The sequence below is a fragment of the Gouania willdenowi genome, chromosome 2 (genome assembly GCF_900634775.1).
Source record: "Gouania willdenowi chromosome 2, fGouWil2.1, whole genome shotgun sequence".
In the NCBI taxonomy this organism is placed as follows: Eukaryota; Metazoa; Chordata; class Actinopteri; order Blenniiformes; family Gobiesocidae; genus Gouania; species Gouania willdenowi.
Genome location: NC_041045.1, coordinates 7,101,375 through 7,108,078, shown reverse-complemented (window position 1 = coordinate 7,108,078; position 6,704 = coordinate 7,101,375).

The following is a 6,704-nucleotide window of genomic DNA, read 5'->3' as shown; positions in this document are numbered from 1 at the left end:
CTACGATTGGTTAGCTATATCCCAAGTGCTCGCCTCTCATTGGACCAGGCGACTCCACTTCAGGCCACACATGCACTCCGTGCGATGATTGGACATCGTCAACACAGGAAAGTGAATGGGGCATTCCTATTGGCTGCGTGTGAACTATCAAAGCGCGGGAGTTTATTGTGCCAATGTGTGGGGGAAAAAGTATCAACAATCAGAGTAAATTATGACTTATTTTAAATTGTAAAACTACTATGTTCTATTTTACGTAACGTACGCTGCCTCTATGGCATACATGGCATATATATATATATAAACGTAAAAAAAAAAACAACAAACAAAAACCATAAAAACCTTGAATAGAAATGTGATGGCATCGTTATATATTTTTGATTTGCTATCTTATCTATGTTAAATTTAACTATTAAAAAAAACTCTCAATTAGAATGAAAGCCTTTAATTTTAATCAAGATAATTTTGTTTAATAACTCAAAGACTCTCCCTGTTTTTTAATATTCATCCACTAGGTGGCAGCATTTCTTCATCTTTACCAGTTTAATCTGCCTTGTCGCAAATAATTAGTTTAAGCTCTTTTTAACAGAGGTGAAAGTAACGGATTACAAGTACTCACGTTACTGTCATTGGGTTGCTTTTATGGGTACTTGTATTTCTTTGAGTATATTTCCAAATCAGTAAGTTTATTTGTACTTAAGTATGTTTTAAAAGTAGTACAGTAATGTGTTACATTTCCACACCCAACCGTTACTGTGCAAATCATTGTTATTTTTCATTTTAAATCTACAGACATTGTGAAACTACAAAAAAATGAAATGACCAGACGGCAATTAAATGCGTCACATTATCTCTCACATCATTAATAATTGCAATTATTTTATTTGAAAAAGAATTGGCCATTTTGGCAAAACTTTTATTTTATAAAGATGCCTTTGTGGAAAATTATTAGGTTCCAACTGTGCAAGATTTCCTCTCTTCCTTTTTAAGTTCATACATGAGATGATTATAGATAAGTGTTTAGGGTGAAAATAACTTGTAACTTTTACTTTGAGTACTATTTAATTGAGCTCATTTTTACTTTTACTTGAGTATTTTATGTATGACTTAGTTGTACTTGTACTTGAGTACAATTTCAATCAAGTAACAGAACTTCTACTTAAATAGGATATTACAGTACTCTACACCTCTGCTATTTAATTATAAAGAGAGTTAAGAAAGTTATTAAAAGTTTATTGGTTAGTTTATTTCAAACATGTAACAGAAAAAAACAAAAACAAATCATCAAGATTTTAAACTTAAAGGGAAAAAATATTAATTAATGAATTCACTTTACACATTCACTTGCTCCTTTCTTACACAATGTCCGTATATGTTTTGTTAATGTGTTTGTACTTTTTTAATTGCTGCATAATGTTCGCTAAAAGTGTATTTTATACAAAAACAAATGGTGTTTTTTTTTTTTTTTTTTTTTAAATGTAGATTTATCTGTTTATCCTGGTTTTTGTCGCCCCCTGCTGGTCATAAATGATACTCATCCTTCCACAACAGTAGCAGTAAATACGCTTGGCTGTTGAAATCTTTATTATTCCCTAATAAGCCACAGTTTGTCACCTGGGTTTATTTTAAAAAAAAAAAAAAAGAATTTTCTGTCACGTTAAAATTAGTACAAATTAATCTCACATAAGCTCTATTTGAAATAGAGGAAAATTGTTCACATCACAATGAGAATCTTTGTTTTAATTACTTATTGTAATAAAATACACACCTGCAAGGAAAGAAAAAAAAAAAAAAAAAAAAAAAAAAATATATATATATATATATATATATATATATATATATATATATATATATATACTGTATATAGATATATAAATAAGCTTTTAAACTTGTAAAAAAAAAAAGGGAAATTATGTTGTTAATTAAAATAGCAGACTTGCACACAATGAAAGGCAAGACAAAATTATAGCGAGGGTGGGAAAAGAATATTGCTCCCGATATTGCGCAATTTTTGGGTGACAAATACTAAAAATTAATATTTTTCCCCAAAATTAAGGGTTTGGGGTTTTTTTTCTTTTCTTTTTACCATGCCTGTAAATGTAAACACTAAATGTAATATAGTGCACTTTCATGTGCAGTTGAAATAATTGTCAGAGCGTGTGATATGCATTTTTTTATATATTTTTTTCCTATTACTCATATATTGTTTCTTGAAAAGTTTGATGTAATTTTTGTTTTTGGATGAGGAAATGAAAATCGTTACTATTTAATCTCAATGCTTGTAGAATGGCAATAAATCAGAATCACAATGTAAATGGAATTGACATCCAAGTATCCCCTAAGTAAGTATTCCCTAATTATAGCAACAGTTTGGTTTAGTGTGATGACATTATTCATTGCAGTTTAGTAGCTTTCTGACAGCTAGCGGCGGCACATATTGAGCAAAAACTCTCAAAATAAGACCTGGTTTCAAATGTTTTCTTATTATTTAATCCAGGGGTTCTCAACTTTGGGGCCAGGACCTAATTTGGGGTTGTGAGAGACTGGGAGGGGGTCCCCAGATGCCTTCAAGGAATATATTTTAACTAATTTTCATAACTTTTTCTTGCCATATTTTTGCCCCTTTTAATAAATGTTTTCTATATTACTCCCATTTCTGGCATTTATCCATCAAATTTTCATTCCTTTTTTACACATTTTTTCCTTTTTTCAGCACTTATAAACCCTTTCCACCACTTTTCCCACCTTATGTTGCATATGTTGACCCATTATTGTCACTTTTAACCTCTTTTCACCATATTTCATGCTTTTTTTTGGCAATTTAACCATATTCACCATTTGTCATGCACATTATCTGTCAGTTTAAACTAATTATCCCATCTTTTTGAATTACATTGCCGCCAACTTACCCCCCCCATTTGCAACTTTTAACCAATATCTGTGGTTTTTAAAATCCCATTTCACCACCTTTTTTTTTTTTTATTCTTTTTGGTCGCTTTTAACCCATTTTATTTCTGATTAAAACAAGTATTTACATCTTTAAGATGATTATATACTGGAAGTAAGAATAATAAAGTATATTTATCCTGTTACTTGTCATCTGCTACTAATGCATGACCTTCTAAATTAAACCGTGTCTGAATGTGTTACCCACAGACCTCTAAAGTCTCAAATGAGGTCAGACCCAAGTGGAAAATTTACTGCTGAGGCGGTGATGGACAGGCCTGGGCCTTTCTTTTCCTCTGAGAAATGTTATGTGGTTCTTATAGACATGGTTTACCCATTGTTTACTCAGGATAACCAGTTAAAACTTTATTTTTCCAGGCAAAACTAGAAAACCACTGTGTTCCCGGACCTTCTGAGGTTGCTGCCTGATGATAACACTCAAATAAATTACTATTAGTAGCTGCTTTTAATCATTGACACAAACATGTTATTTTCCTTTACTATTAAAAAAAAACATATATTTTCTGCATCTTGGTTTTCCTATTTCAGTATATTTGATATTCAGGTTTTCCCACCACATTTCCCAGAATTCTAACCAAAAATGTACAGCCGATCGCTGTTTATTATTTGCGTCTGCAGGCTTTTCCAGAAGGCCAACGCAGTCAGCGTGCAGGCTGTGTGTTTGTAGCATTAAAAGTCAATATTTCTCTGTCACACCCCGGCCCTGTCTCACAGTCCGGTCTGTGTGTGCGTGCAACAAGGCTGCCATTGAAGGCTGACACGTGGTGTTTGCTGCTGGGTTTTTTTTTTTTGGGAGGGGGGGTGTTGGGAGTCTGAGTCGTTGAGTAGCCACTGAAGGTCTCCTCTGCAGCTGGATGCAGACATAAAAGAGCTTTTCTAATGATGGACATGAGCTGGAGTTTTGTGAAGAAAAACCTTAAATCTGATATAAAATGTAAATGTGTGTGTGTGTGTGTGTGGGGGGGGGGTTATCTGGTTAATAATTGACCTGAACAGATGTGAAATATTTCAGATATTTATTTATTTTAGAAGTAGCTTCTGATATCCGTCAGGTTGGTGGAGATGAGGAGGAGACATTTAATGAAAACTTTTAAGTCCAAAACTAACAAGTCCACAAAGCTAAAATAGTCATGTGGGAAACTAAAAAGAAACAAACCTCCTTGAAATTGGAAAAGCAAACACAATGAGTTACATTCAAGACAATCTGGCAACAGCCAAACTGTGCTCAAGCACCTCTTCAATAGTGAGGGTAATCATGGAGATGGGTGTCACCTCTGAGGGGCGGATTCAGGTGCGTCCCTAAATCCCCTGGTGGCGCTGTTTCCTCATCTGCTGTGGGAAATTTACTGTATTTTCTTTCAGTGGCTGTTATTTAAATTATTTTCTTATATTGGAAGGTTAACTGGAGTCTTTTTTTTTTTTTCCATCTCCGCTGTGTTTTGTGTCAACATTCACTGCAGCGGATCTCTGCGTGTGTGTTTGCTTGTCAGTCGTGCTCTTTTCCGGTGCTAAAACTAATCACCGCAAACAGCTCCAGATTAGATGATTTGCATTGCGCCCACTGCATTCATTTATTTGCATTTCCTCCTCCCATTTTTTTGCGCCCCTTATGAGATCCACCCACTTTACATATTCATCAGAGGGAAACGCGCTAAATGGATTGTGGGCACGTTGTGACGCACTGAAGACGCGCTGTCGTGAGTGACGTTTGCACATGTTTTAATACCCCTAAACCTTTAGTGAATTCGCCCCTGAGAGAGAAGAGGAAATAACTACATAAGGAAATAACTTAAATACAGCCTGCATTTGTTTCGGAATATCAGTAAGTAATCTGTAAAGATTTTCTTAAGGAGCTTTTTTTTTGGAAAATCTAAAATTACTATGTAATCCGCAGACAGATACAGAGAGAGACCGTGAAAAATAGCAAACCACAAAACCGACCAGGAACCAGAATAAAACCTGAACTGAAACAGAACAGACAGAAAGAGAGCCTCACATGGATTTGAACCCACAACCTAAACAGAACAGAAAATGGTCTTTAAATATACCCAAATGTTGTAACAATATCTTTTTAAATAATTTTTTAAAATGCAATTTTCAAATATCAGGGAAAAAAAAGCCTGAGGAAAATAAAACACATGTTAAAGTTGAATAGAGCAATAAATGAATGAATAAATAAAAACAGTCGTTGTGGTCATTCTCAATTACATCTGCTTCTAAAATAATACTAATTCGTTCCAGTTGATGATACAAATTTAACGCCGTGGTGGTCAAAGATACTGTAAATCCAATATTCTCTCGCAGTTGTACAACATGTTAATACAGATTTCATTGATTGCGTTCCAGCTGTCTTTTTTTTGCCGCCCTTTTATTGTCATCAGAGATGGAGGACGGATGGATGGCTTTGGCTTTTGCTCAGCTCTGGTCGCTGATCTTTCATCCTGCGAGTTAACAGGGGGGCAGGAAAAGCAAACCTAAGAAGGTCATCCTAAAGTTTACACAGGACTGAGAGCACATTCATCCTCTCTGAGGGGTTGTCGGTTCTCTGCTGTGGCCTGACCCAGGCCGAGGGAGATAGAAAACAGAACCTATGATGATCACACTGGGATACTAAACATGTTTTTAGCTTCTGATTTTATGAATAATTTTATTTCCATAGGTGGAGTTTGAGATTAAATATATAGACCATCTCGAAATTTGCTCCAACCACAATGTGTGTAACGTATACATTAATGCAAAAAATAATTAGTAGTATAATTGAAAATGTAATATTGTAAATTCATGATAAAATCAGGCCGGAGTGTTGCTTCAGCATTTATTGTGTAACAGAAGAACCAACCTAAAGTTTCAGAAGTTTGGAGCCATTTCGCTGAAAAGATATACTACACACCTGAGGTAGAACTAACATCTGTGGCATGAAATTGACAGTAATATGCTATATACTGTATATAGTAATATTTATATGTTGAGATTTTTTTTCCCAATGGGACTCAGTAGTCGGTCAAATGTTGGATAACATTTGATGCAACTTGCGTCATTGCTGATTGGTGTCGTCTTTTAGAAGCCAACAGGTTGTTGGGTTGTGTTGCTTTGTTGCGCTCATGACTCGTGGCTGCAGTGATTCTACAAACAAACAGTTTGTCTGCGTTAATGAGCTTTGCTGTTGACTCTGTCTCCCCATTCATTTGCACCCTCATGATACTCCAGCTACACTTTGTATCCCAATTGTTTAAAATGTACCCGAGAACACCGACTGTTTGCAAACATGTGGATGTTTTAAATCAATTTATTTCTCATGGATAGGGCATTTTCTGTTCCAAAATTTCCCCAATTCCGTTTCAGTGTTTTCCAATTTTTCACCTTAACCGTGTCCGTTTTGTTTCTGTTTCATGGTTTTTCCCTATTTAGAAGCCTTTCCTAGCTATTAAACTTTTCAAAATTGTACCAAAGTTGTTAACTTGGGTTAATGGAGTGAACAAATGTTAATAATGTTACATAATAAATGCTGCAAATGATTTATGAAATAGGGAGGGTTACGTTGAAATCACGTAAGATGACATCGCGAAAGCATAGCATGTCCGTTAGCCACACTGCTAGACCCTAGACTGCTAGTTTTTTGGTAAAAAAAAATACCGTAGCACTTCCACTTTTATTTGGAAGTGGATATGCTATCTCTTCACGACGGAAACGGAATAGGGCCAACTTTAATTAAGAAAATAATTTGGAGCAAATCAAGAATG